This window comes from Agelaius tricolor, unplaced genomic scaffold, assembly GCF_023055355.1.
Source record: "Agelaius tricolor isolate 1412-34295 unplaced genomic scaffold, bAgeTri1.0.p SCAF_7, whole genome shotgun sequence".
Lineage (NCBI taxonomy): Eukaryota > Metazoa > Chordata > Aves > Passeriformes > Icteridae > Agelaius > Agelaius tricolor.
This window is the reverse complement of record NW_027269267.1, coordinates 5,379,345-5,392,906: the sequence shown is the minus strand read 5'-3', so window position 1 is coordinate 5,392,906 and position 13,562 is coordinate 5,379,345. Positions and strand designations below refer to the sequence as shown.

The window sequence follows — 13,562 nt, the reverse complement described above, 5'->3', positions numbered from 1 at the left end:
CAGGTAATCTTCCTTGTGGTATTGCTACTATTATAGCCTAGACCACATAAAAATGGGCTAGAAAACATAAATTAAGTGATCACAGACTGACCCAGAAGTTCTTTAGTTACAAAATCATACAACACAGCACACATATTTTCATTCCCCTGTTCTCTAGGTGTGTCAAAAACATGTAAAGATCCAATTTCTGTTCTCTAATTGCCTCTGTTTCCTTGGAATATAAAAGGCTTGGACTTTATTTTTCAGCAAGTATGATAATATCCTTTTTCCTTTGCTTTGTTTGCTGTGTAACTCATAAAAAGCCAAGCAGGATGTGAAGTACAGCCACACTTCCTAGCTTCTTCTGCCATCAAGAAAAAGCACAGGCAATTTCAAAACCTCACCAATAAAATAAAAATTGGAATTTGGAGGTTTCAAAGAAATAGATGCCTCTTTCAGTATACCAGAAGTAAGCTGCCATATTCTACCTTTTGCTTGTATTTTTCATCAGCTGCAGAAGAGAGCTGCAGATCCCTGGGCACAGCAGGGTGAGGGACAGTCTGTGATCATCACACTCAGCTCCCATTTTCAAAAATCACCTTCTGACTCTCTGTGTACTTAAACAGCCCTCAGCTTTAACAGCAAATACCTCTTTTGTACACCTTGGTACTAAAAAATGAGAACACCACGGCCTGGAGCAGCTGCCACATCAAACCCCAAACAAAGTGTTCCTGTGGCGGATGAGAACCAACCATGCCAGAACAAGATCTGAGTTTTATTTCCATTTCTAGCACCAACATTTGCCTCCCAGTGCCATACAGGATGTGGGATCCCCTCACTGCTGGCAGGGGAACCACCTTGCTGCCCCTCAGCAGCTTGATAAAAATGTGCCACAGCTCCAGAACAACAAAACTGGCATTTCCAGATCCATAGTGCCACCATTTTCTTTTCCACCCCACCCCTGATCTACCTGATGAATCCCATGTTCCACAGTTGTGGCATGAAACCACCTCACAGTGAACAAAGTGAAGAAGCTGCCACAAGTGTGAATATTTCACTGTTCAATTCCCTTGGGGACATCTAAAATGGTCTGGGTAAAAGATTTTGGCAACATCTGGCATCAAGTAAGCAAATGAAAGAACTCCATCAGCAGCTTTTTCTCCTTGCTCTTGGAATCCTCTTGTTTAGAAGAGCAGTAAGTTGTTTTACATTTTGTGCAGCACTGAGCTGTAGCAAAATAAACCCCTCTGAGACTTCTCATTTTTAAACCTACAGACTCTTTGAACAAGTGAGAAGTGAAGTAACCAGCTGCTGCTGCTGCTGCAAGAGAAGTAACATTTGCAACATTTTTAATTTCACACACAAAAAAAATTGCATTTGGTCTTACTTAGACCAAAATAAAAATATTAATCTGCTTTACTGTAAGCTTTCACATATGTGCCAGTTTTGCAGAGGCAACATTTGGCTGCCAGACCACAACATAATATTCTGAAATACAATTTGGGCTGCTCCTCTCAGGACATTAACATGGCCATTAGAACAGGCAGTTCCACTGCCACAGTGGTGGCTCTGTGATCAGTCACCCTCGGCCACTAACACAGGGTTTCATTTCACCAGAGAGTTCCTCTTTTCCAGGAAATGGAATTGCTCCTCAACACTCCCAAACTTGCTGTGGTAGCAATCAGAATTATTAGAGATTTATTCGAGCACTGCATTTACAGTACAGAAAAATACAGTTGGAAAGCTTGGAAAAAATACAGTTGAAAAATTCTGAAGAAGAAATTACAGCTTCCAGAAGACTTAGCATTTTATAAGACTAAAGCACTTAAAATAAATTAAATTTATATTTAATTCATCCTGAACTCCTTTCAGTCCTATCATGGAAAATTACAAGGATTTAGCTTTAAAATATTATTTTTATTTAACCCAAATATTACAAATTGTATTAAGAGTACAAATCAAAGCTGTAAGTACTTAATACCAGCTTGACTTTTTACATGCCCAAGTGTAATTTCCAAATACAAAACAAAATCCCCACCAACCCTAACAACAACAACAACAATGTACTTAAAATGCAAAGAATTCTTGGGTTTTCTACCAGCAAATGGGAAATGGCAACAAGAAAAAAATTCAGCCCAGTAAAACACACTTTAAAAAAATGCATGGCCAAAATCCACTGGGGAGATGAATGAGAAATGATCTGAGCCTCCAAAATGTCAGTGCAGCACAACAGCCCCTACTTTACCCTGTGACTTTCCCTTTTCACCCCGAGACTGCAGCACACTGAGCTGTGCCTTTCACCACTGAACTGGAGATTATGGAAAGAAAACACAGTAAAACCTACACTGAAGTTTTCCTGTGGATACTTTCATTATGAGATGACAAGAAAATATGTCAAGTGGTGACAGTCAAAAAAATATACTCTATAGTTCATAAAATAAACTGAAGATAGAACATTAGTGAGAAAAATAATTAGAATTATATTGAATAGATTATGTGAAATGTTTGGGGGATTTTTTCCATCAGAAATTGTTGAAAATTTGAATGTAATGATTCTATATGTGATGACACACAGACTCAAAAAAGGATAAATCTGCGATTTTACTTGACAGAAAACGCACTCAAAATGCATTTGCTGTTGCTTGATACTGTAGCAATGACAGAGTCTGGAAATCCACGTAAGGATGGATTTCTGATACAATCACAACATCTTGTTTCCTGGTTGAGTGTAATCCATAAAATTCACACACGCAGCTAACAGGGACTGACCAGGGCTCCATGCAGCTGCAGAAGCCATCTCAGTCCAACCACACACACAGCCACAGCTAAAGGGATGCAACCCCACAGCCCACAACAGATTATACCCCACAGAGGACAGGGAACAGCCAACCTGTGACTGTGTGCACAGTGGGGAGAACAGCAGCATGGGTGGACAGCCTAAGCCACACTTGTTACACTTCTCCTCATCAAACAATCTACACTAATGAAATTTTGTGCAAGAGCATGCTCGAGAATAAAATTAGGAGCTAACTAAACGTGCGCTTTTTCGTAAAAACTAAAAAAGGATTTTTTTAGTAAAAAAAAAAAAATTAAATGAGATATTTAGCATACTTTGAGAGTGACCTATAGCCTCTTGCTTTCCTCCACAGGATTTTGGCCCAAGTGTTTTCCAACATCCAGAACATAATGCCATGTTCCCTGCTCCTGGGATCTGTTTAATGGAATGCACACAACCTATTCCAAAGAGGGGCAAGGACAAAAAAATGAATCTTGCCTGGGCAGCACTCAAGTGCAAGCGGGGAAAAAAAAAAAAAAAGCCAACAAACCAGCAATTCATTCACTTTTAAGGGTTTCATACCAGATACAGGGTCTTGCATGAGGAATAAATTATTTACTCCCCATCCATAGAAGTGTCCAAAGCCAGGTTGGACATCGGGGCTTGGAGCAACCTGGGATATTGGAAGGTGTCCCTGCTCATGGCAGGGGGTTGGAACAAGATGAGATTTTAGGTCCCCTCCAACTCAAATAATTCTGGGATTCTCCCTCCCTAAACCACACCATTTACTCAGACAAAACTACAAAAAGGGACTAAAAACTTCAGCAGCAGTAGATGAAAAAAATAAGCCAATACTTTGACCCGTCTATAAAATTCCACTACATATAATCATTTAAGCAAATATTTAATAAATTATCTTTTTTAAAACAGCAATAAGCTATACAGAGAATTACCACAGGAACGTGTTAACTACTCATATTATTATATTGTTAATTGACCAGCTCCGGCGTGGTGGGAGCGAAGGAAAGCCAGGGGCTGCTCCATGAGACCTGGGACACGCGGCTCACCGAGGCAACACTCGGGGATAAAACCAGCGCTTGATTTATTATTGTTTACACACATCCCCAGCAGGGCCTCTGGCCAGTGTCAAGTCTCAGCTCCTAATTGCGGCCGCGTAAACACCCGGCAACCCTGGGCCTGGCTGTGGGGAAGGTGTCAGCTCCCAGCCCAGCCGGGACAGCGCGGGGTCACAGCGAAAAGGAGCCGGGAACGAGGGACAAACCCGAGCGGGCTCCGCTCGCTGCGAACGGCAGGCGGGGGGACATCCCCCGAAGCGAGGGGAGCGTCCCCCTGAGCGGGGCACATCTCCGCCTCCCCCCGGGCAGGGCAGGTGTGCCGGGGGAGCGGGATGGCAGCACGCAGAGGAGGAGAGCGGGGAGCAGCAGCTGCGGCGGCGGCGGAGCGAGCCCGCGGTGCGGCCCCGGAGCGCCCCCCGTTTTCCCCCCCCCACCGCCTCCGAGGAGCGGCCGGCACGGCGCTGCCCCTTTAAGCACCGCGTCGCCTCCTCTCCCTCCTTCCCTCCCTCCCTTCTTCCCTCCTTCCCCCCCATCCCATCGCCCCCATCTCCTTCCTCCTCCTCTTCCTCCTCCTCCTCCTCCGCGCGGACCCGCGCGCGCTCCCGCGTCCCCTCCCCGCGCGCGCCCCCGCCGGGACACAACGGGCGCACGGCGGCCGTTCCAGAACCTTCCTCGCTTCGCTCCCCCCCCCACACCCCTCCCCGCTTTTCCCCTCCTTCCCCTCCCCGCGCCCGCCACCGCCCCTTAAACCCCCCGGTCCGTGCGAGCGGCGGCGGAGCGCGGGTGCCGCTTTCTCCCCTCGCCGCCGCCGCCGCCCCGCTCGCCCCTTCCCCAGCCGCTGTGCCGCTTCCCCGGTGCGGCCGTGCCCGGGCGGCGGGCGCGCCGTGATGGACGGCGGGGCTGGAGCGGGGTTTGAGTGACAGCGCTTACCTCGGGTGCCAATCTTCGTCACACTGACAAGCGGCTGCAGCAATCGGGACCCGCACCGCCGCCGCGCGCGTCACCGCGCGCCGCCGCGCCCGGCCAATCACCGCCCGCGCCGCCCCCGACGCCACGGCGCGCCTCATCAATATTCATCGCTCGGGGGCGGGGCTTGGGTGCACCGCCCCTCCGCATTGGGGCCGCCCGTCTCTCCTCATGAATATGGATGAGAGGGCGGGGAAAGCCGTGAGGGTGAGGCCACGCCCCTCGCCGTGTGTGAGGCGGGGGGGTGAAACCACTGCTGGGGCTGGGGGGAGAAGGGAGGTACCAAGTGTTTCCGCCATGAGGGGAGCGGTGGCGGTCGGGTTTGTGCCGCGTTCCCTCGGGCAGCGCTTGGTGCTCGCCCTGGGGTCGCCCCAGGGCGCTGCTCCCCGGGCTTGGGGGAGTCCCTGGCCTCGGCTGTTGGGAGCTGCGAGCCCCCGCGCCTTGTGGGGTGCCCCCGGGAGCCGCCCGCCGGGGAGCCCCGAGTGCGGGAGCCGCGCTGGGGGCTCCTCACAGGCTGTCCCAGGAACTTCTCCGGCCTGTGTGGGGTGAAACTGCCCTGCTGAGCCTTGCGACCCTTCCAGCCCCAAAGCTGCGCCCCTCTGTTCTCCCCAAACACCCGAACTGCGGGGTATGAGGGAGGGCGGACCTGGGCTGTCCCTCAGGATCCTGCCCACGGATCGGGCGCTGCTCGGGTCCTGCCATGCCCTGAAATAAAGATGCTGACCACACACCGGGTTATTTCTACTGAAACTCCGCCTGGGAGGACCAGTGCTGTCACATCTTCTTCCCGCTGTTAAATATTCCCCCTTTTCCCAAGCCATTCTTATACAAGTGTCAGGAATGTGCTTTCAGGAGGGTGCCCTATGGCTTGGCCGTTTTGCTGTTGGGATGTTTAAAAAGTGACTCTGCTGTGCAAAAGGGCTGGGATGCCTTTGAGTCATGCGTGTCACAGGTGATGGATCTGTCATCTCCACCTCGTTCCTCATTCTCAAGGCTTCTGAAAGATCATCCCCACATCACCTCGCTGGCTTTGAGAGCAGAGAGCAAGGGGAGGAAGAAAGTGCCACATAAAAAGCAAATCTCATTTTAGGGAGCTCAGTTTAAACCCAAAGCAGTTTTGCTTTCAGGTCTTGTACTCCCTCTGCAAAGCCGCCACTGGGAATCTACTTGATTATCCTGTTCCCATTAAACTGGGAATACCCTACATTTTTTCATGATCCGTGTCTCTCTCCCTGGTTTAACAGTAGCAAGTCAGCTATTTTTTTTTTTTATTTTGGTTTTACATAACACTTTTCCTGGGCTAGGCCACTTTTTAAAGATCTGGCTAATAGTTTGGCAATAGGAACAGCTACTTAAATGTTCCTGCAAGGCAGGTCTGCCCTCAGCCCTCTGCACGTCACTGCTGTGTCAAGCCAACACAGTTGCTGCAGGAATCTTGTCACCCTGTCCACACTGCCACCATTTGTCCACTGACAAAACAGTTGCTCCATCCCCTTGCCAGACTGCCTGGAGCCTTCTCAGGGTTCCTTTTCCATTGCCATTTTCCCCTGCACAGTCAGAGCCATGTGGACATCAGGCTTGTGAGCAAAGAGGGAACTTCTGCACCAAGCAGAGAGGGTGGAATGGAGCTGTGCTAATCCAGAGTGCTCAGATGGGTAAATCATGGTTCAAAGTTAATGGGAATGATTTATTTAAACAAGATTAGGAAAAAAAAATTACCCAACCAACTCTTAGTTTGTCTCATTCACAGGAGAATCTCTGTTTCCGCTTCTGTGCTGTGTAACAGCACCTCTCATACAGTTCCTGTGGCCAGGTTGGCTGCTTCTACCACAAGTTTCAGCTCTCATTATCCCTGACACATTCATTAGTGACACATTCACTAAACAGTACTTAAAATTAACTGCTTCCCATGTCCAGACCTGCCTCTTCTTCAGATTTGATTCTCCCTGCAACCCCTTTGTTCTCCTTCTGCCTCGCCTGCACTTCTTTGGATGGGAGTTCACTGATTCCTTCTGAGAGCGAACAGATTAAATTAAAACTAATTTAGTTTCTGTTTAATCTCTCCTCCCAGTGATCTTCAAAGCCTTTCTTGATGCCTTTCTCAGCCTGAATTTTCTTTTCTCCTGCTTCCCTTTGCTTTTCCTTCCCTTCCTGGCTGCCACTTTCTATTCCTGAGCTCCCCCCTCACACACAACAGGTGTAGAAATTCCTCATCTGCTGTTTCTCCCTCACCCCAGTAATCCCATATTTTGGTCGCCTTTGTAGTTAAAGTTACTCCATCCATTACTCTCCTCAGCCTCTTACTCTTTTTGTGATTTCAGTAGATATTTAACTCCCTCAAAAAATTAAAGTTTGTTATCAGAATGAAGGAAGCCTGGTTCCCTACACATCTGTGCCTCATGGTTTGTTAAACTTGAGAGTGTAAGGTGCAAGTTTTAACTGAAATCTCTTCCAAAGTTGTGATTTATTTAAGTTTTCTCTTTAGCCAGTGCATGCCGTTGCCCAAAAGTTCCCGCTGCAGATTTTCCATGATTAGGGGAGAACATGATACATCCTCCCTGCTCCACAACTTATCTTCATGAAAGTCACAGGAACTAAATTATTCTGTCAGATTTAATCCTGTCTGGAGTAAGCCAGTAGATTCAAACATTATTAAATAACATGGATACATCCTCAGATATACCTCTGCCTACATGACATGATCATATAAACCTCATTCCCACAAGAAAATAACCTAAAAATCATTCCTGATCAAACTTGTGACTTTCAGCTCACCGAAAGGTCTGATCCCACTCACTGTCAAGAGGTCCCTGCTACTCAGTTTGTCTTCAGTCACCTCTGATACAGCTTCTGCAGGCTTAGTTTTTAAAGGTTAAACTTAATTTTTAAAATATCGCAGCTGAAATGGCTCCAGGAGATGAAGATTTAAGAAAAGCTCTAAAAATTACAGGACCCTTGAGAGAAGCTGATAGCTTGGAAAGCAGGAGCAACAGGGGAAGAAGAATGAAGAAGTAACTGAGATGAGTGATCCAAAAGCAAACAACAAAAAATCCCAACAAAATGAAACAGAAAGAGAAAGTACAGGTGCCTTTCCTTTCTGTTTCTGATTGTCCAAACAAACAGTGTTGTCCCTTGTCAGTTCTGCAAAAGAACAAGGATCCAATCCATGGGATGAAAGACAGCACTCCCGAGGGAATTCTCCATGTTACAAATCTTACAAGGATTATTACACAGCTGATGAGGTTTTGTGCTCAGAGCTCCCATTGGTATGGGTGCACTCACTTCAGTGCAGTGGTGAGAGGGCTGCTTTTCTTTCTAAAAAAGCAAAGTGCCAGGGTGAATTATGTGTAACTTTAATACTTTGTAATAGCAAATTACAAGTACATAAAAATGGGGTTTGACAACATTCAAGCAAATCACACTCAGGTTCTCTACCTTCTGTTACCTTCTTCACATTGTACATATTAAATGGAATTATTAAGTATAGCTCATTATTTCAAGCATGCCCAGATAGGTTTGTGGGGTCAGGGCCTTACCTGACTACTCAGAACATTCCCCACTATATAAGAGCACTCCTCACAGCTGGCACAAATAATTGCACACACTGAGCTATTGAGGTCCTGCCTCATCAAATGAGAAAAGCACCTTCCCAGATCTCTTAAATACACTTTCAGTATCTATTTAGGCACAGTAGGATTGTGTAAGTGTATTGGGGAGGGGGGGCAAAACTCTATCATACTACATAACTGCTAGAGGAATTAAGCTCACTCTGACATCCTTCAGCAATTACCAAGTTATGAATATTACAACTGTGTGCAAAACATAACATTCACCTGCATTTAACCTGTTCAGATCACTTCTCGTGCCTCTCGACTGTGTACTGGCAACTCTTTCATAATTAAGCTTTCAAAGGCAACATTTACATAAAGGTGAAGGATGGGCTTCCATGCAGGTGGCAGTAATCTGTACTCATAACTTGTGGAATAAAGCCTGTAATTGCAGTGATAAGACTGGAATAATCTAAAGAGAACAGGGTTTCCCCCAGATTTCCATAAAAATCAGGTGAGTTTTTAAGTGCTGATCTCCTGACAATGGGAGGCCTCTGCAGAAAACCAGTTTCTCCTTTCGTCATTCCAAGAGAATAAAAGGATGTAGTAAGACATGGCAGGAGCTTAGATGTCCTCTGGCTGTTTGGAGAGCGTTCCCAAGAGCAGCATGGTGTGCCCTGTTTGCAGGCACAGCACATTCACATCTGCAGCCACAACTTTACGTGGTACGGGAGGAGACTGGAGAAAACGTGGGATTTACTTTATGGTGGAGACAGCTTTTAAGATCTTAAAGCCGAAATTAATGAGTTAACTCAGTCTAAATAAATGCTCTTGCTTGAACTAGATCATAGAGATCTGTGTAACTCGGCTGGGAACACTCCCTCTGGAGAAATTAGGAGCTCGTGTCCCACAGCAGGACTTGGGCTCAGACCAAGAGCTGGCACTGCAGTGCAGCACTGCTGCAAGGAGTTTCTGTGCAGGGACCAGGGATGCCATCCCTTGAATCAGCTGTTATGGGCTTATGTTTTTCTACTCTGTTCAGTAGAAAAAACAACCTACTTAAAGCCTCCTGAAACAAAAGGAAAAATTAGAAATGTCTTATTCAATAAATTCTCCTCGTGTTAAATCAAATTTGAATTTTCCAGAGCTGTACATTAGCTGAATCACTGGCTGCACGCTACTCACTCCATCTGTTTATATGGTTGAGTCACTGCATTACCAATATTTTAACACGTTACTTGGAAAGAATTTTGGGCGATCTGGAAGACAACCCCCCAGAGCTCTGTAAGATAATGTTCCCTTCTCTGGGCTCTGTAGCACCATACTCTACTCAATGCTCCCTTTCTGCTACCAGAAGGATGTTAATTGGAACAAATGGCTATTTTAGGAATAAAAGCACTTCCACTGAAAAGCTGAAGATTGAGCTGTGCTGTAGAAATCCACTGTCACCTCCCTATGTGCCATGTCTTGCCCTGGGAGCTGTGCAAGGAGTTTCATGGTGATGGAACAAACATCTTTCACAACCCAGCATATCTTTTTTTCCACTTGAGATACTACAAATAGGTTATTTTCTGAGGGCAAACTGTCTGTTTTTAATGATGCCGAAAGCTGAGGGTATTTTACTGTTCAAAGTTTCTTCCAAAATGTGTAAATATTTTATGTCAATTAGAAAAAATAATTTTAAAATTGTATGAAAAAAAATTATTTACCTCTGTGTAAAAGGTCAGGAGGGTGGAAGGGGCCAAAAAACAGGATTGAAAAACAGAGTCAGAAGGACAGAGGTGGAATTGCTGATATGCATTTTATTTTACAAAAAACATAAAAAGAGAATATTTTGTATGAATGTCACCATGGAGGACTATGAATGCATTCATGTTTTTCTGGGAGTTGAGAAGCAGAAAGTGAAACCAACTGAAATAAAAGAAAACCAGCGAGACTAGTTTTACTTTTCAGACCAGGGGTTAGATCCAACTCTCACAGAAGTCAGTGGAACAATTCCCACCCGCTTGAGCAGGATTTGGATTCAGCAAAGTGAAATGCAGAAAAAATGACCAGGAAGCACTAATGAAAGGTTCTCAAACACTGCTCTACAGAACACTTTCTTCAGTCCATGGAGACGTGACTTCCCTCTCCATTACTCATTTACTTCCAGCTGCTTTTATGGGTTTCTGCATTTTGGAGCTCTGAAGGGCTGAGAGGTGTTGGTAGCCAGGAATGAGAATGGGCAGCCAGCAGAGCTGGCTCTTTTGGAGATGGAAGAGGAAAAGGAATAAAGAAGGGACTATCTGAAGGAGCAGAAGGCCATTAAGCTGAGAGGATTAGGTGGCCTTCAGTGAGGATTAGGTGCTTTGCTGCCTAATGCAACTGTCTAGCCAGGCACCTGAGCTCCAGCACAAGGCAGAAGCAAAGCTGAGCCCCTCATAGGCGTCTGCACGGAGCTGAAAGCAAATAGGAAATGCCAAGGGCAGACGCCTTCCACAAACATTCCCCTTCTCCTCTCTGCCAAGGTGGGATTTGTGGAAACTACCACACACCCCCTCCCCTGGGGTGAAGGGAGCCAAGCCCATCTCTGATGGTCCTGGAGCATTTGCACCATCTCCTCCAGGCCCACATCCACAGTGAATCCCAGAGCTGACACACATTCCTACCACCATCTCCTCCAGGCCCACATCCACAGCAACATCCCAGAGCTGACACACATTCCTACCACCATCTCCTCCAGGCCCACATCCACAGTGAATCCCAGAGCTGACACACATTCCTACCACCACATCTGGCTGAAGCCCTGAGCTCTGGAGCAGCCAGGCCTCTGGAGCAGGCTCTGGATCAGCTGATGGGTTCTGTTTGGGGCAGCATTCCCATGAATGCTTTCAGGCTCTTCCTCAACACAAGGGGCTGCTTTCATCTGGGTACAAGGACAACACAGGCATTTAGGTTGGAAAAGACCTCCAAGATCATCTAGTTCCACCTTTATGGATCTCCCTCTTGTCAGCCAGAGCAAAGCAGTGAGTGCCACATCCAGATGTTTCTTGAACACCCCCAGGAATGGGCACTCCAACACCTCCCTTGCAATGCTTGGCAGCCCTTTCCATGAAGAGATTCTTCCTGATTTCCAACCTGAACCTCCCCTGACACAGCTTGCACCTTTCTGAATCAGAAGTTGCAATCAGACCATCATATTCAATGGCCAGTGGCAGACCTCACCTCCATTAATTCCTTTATTCCCATTTTTGAACAGATTGCAATTCTACAATGTCCTTTTGCCTGCCAATTAAGTCTCTCCTGGAGTCAGATTACCCAAGTCAGCCTTTCCTCACAAGAAAGAGGAGATACAAGAGAATTTCTAGACAGTTTTTCTAAGATTTACTGATAAGAAAACATTCTAGGAAAGAAAGGCTACGTCAACACCTTGCAGAGCAGTAAGGTACAGAGATCCCCATACTGGCTCTGCATGAAAGAGCTTTGGATCTGGAAGCAGCAGAAGAAATACCAACCTCAGGTTGTGCCTGGGTTAGCTGGTAGGCTGGGAGGCAAATTGGCTTGAGAATGAATGCTCTGCCAGCAAGGCAGTGCTGCTTCTGGGATCCAGGCTTGAATCCCTGCCAAGCTCTGCTTCTTCCTCTGAGGAAGACTGGCCCATTCAGCCCTGGGCTGGGGATGGGCAGCACAGAGATGCTTTGTGTATGGCATCCTCCCAAAGCTCTGCAATGCCTGCAGCTACAGACCCACCTCCCCCATGCACCACCAAACTGGGCAGGGACTTTTCAGCCCTTTCCAGTTTGCAGCATCCTGTTCATTTCCCAGAGCAGTGCAGAGAGACTCAAGCCTCCTCCCATCGAAGGGGTGCACAAAACCCCACAGACCCCACAGCCCACACCATGGCTGTAGGGCCTCCTGGGACAGGGGCTGTGCCCATCCAGCACTGGGATTCTTCCTCACCACACACAACATTTATTCATTGACCAGCACAGAAAACAATGGAACAATGCTCTGCAAGGGGATGTTTAGGTTGGCTATCAGGAAAAGCTTTTCACCCAGAGAGTGGTTGGGCATTGGAACAGGCTCTTCTGGGCAGTGGTCACATCCCCAAGCCTGACAGAGCTCAAGAAACCTTTGGACAATGCTCTCAGGGACATTGTGGGATTCTTGGGGCCCCAGCTCACAGCTCCAGGCAACAGCCAATGCAGCCCTGGAGAGGAGAGCTGTTAGCAACTGATTCCCTTTTACTCATGTAAGGAATAAGTCACATTAGTAAGATTTTTCTTTTTTAAATCTTGTAAGTGAAGTTCAGGTAGACTGCATCTCTTTTCTAATAATCTGTATGTTTTCAAAGAAATAAAGAATCCCAGAATGGTGTGGGCTGGAAGGCACCTCAAAGGTCCTCTTGTTTCACTCCCCTGCCATGGACAGGGACACCTGCCACTAGACCAGGTTGCTCAGAGCTCCATTGAATGTGGTCTTGAACACTTCCAGAGATGGGGCAGCCACAGCTTCTCTGGGCAACCTGTGCCAGGGTCTCAGCACCTTCACAGGGGAGAATTTCTTCCCAATATCCAGTCTAAAGCTACTCTCTGTCAGTGTGAAGCCTTTCACCCTTGTCCTGTCACTCCAGACCCTTGTAAAAAGTCCCTCTCCAGCTCTCTTGTAGGGTCCCTTCAGGTATTGGAAAGCCACAATTAGGTCACCCAGCATATTTTGATAGCTTTACTCTCATAAATACAGCATTGATCATGGGCAGAGAGACTGGAATCAGCAGAGACCCTTCAAAAGGTGCCAGAAACAATTCTGCTTCTGGCTTTGCAGGTTCATAGAGCAGGGCCAGCACTGCAGGCCATTTCATGACTAAACCCTGCTCTCCAGAAGTCGTTTAAATTAACAGAAAAGGCAGCAATGAAATCCACCCTTCATTGAGAGGTGACTCTTGCTCTGCCCCCTCCCCATTTCAGGGATTTACAGTTCAGCTCCCTCCAGGGTTTGCTTCCCTCAGTTCTACTTTCTGACAACTATCACCAAAGCCAGTCAAAATTGTGCTTTTGCTTTGCACTGCCTTCTCCAATTCTCTTCTAAAAATGGTCATGCTTTTGCTTTTCCAGTCACACAGGAATCAAAAAGCTGTTTCAAACCCAGCGTGTTTGTTTCCGTACAACATCCCACATATAAAACGTGTGCCTACTTTGCATGTCAGTCTTCATTATTTTCTTTACAGATACAGGGAAG

General features: G+C 46.8%; 1 protein-coding gene across 2 annotated transcripts in view; it reads right to left on the bottom strand.

Annotated features, from left to right (window-relative positions):
- PKNOX1 (PBX/knotted 1 homeobox 1) overlaps positions 1-4,871 on the bottom strand; it is a 40,860-nt gene extending 35,989 nt beyond the window's left edge. For both annotated transcript variants that reach the window (XM_071430219.1, XM_071430221.1), the window contains exon 1: positions 4,762-4,871. The gene's annotated coding sequence lies outside the window, so the exon portion shown is untranslated. The remainder of the gene's footprint in view (positions 1-4,761) is intronic.
- Positions 4,872-13,562: the final 8,691 nt, after the last annotated feature.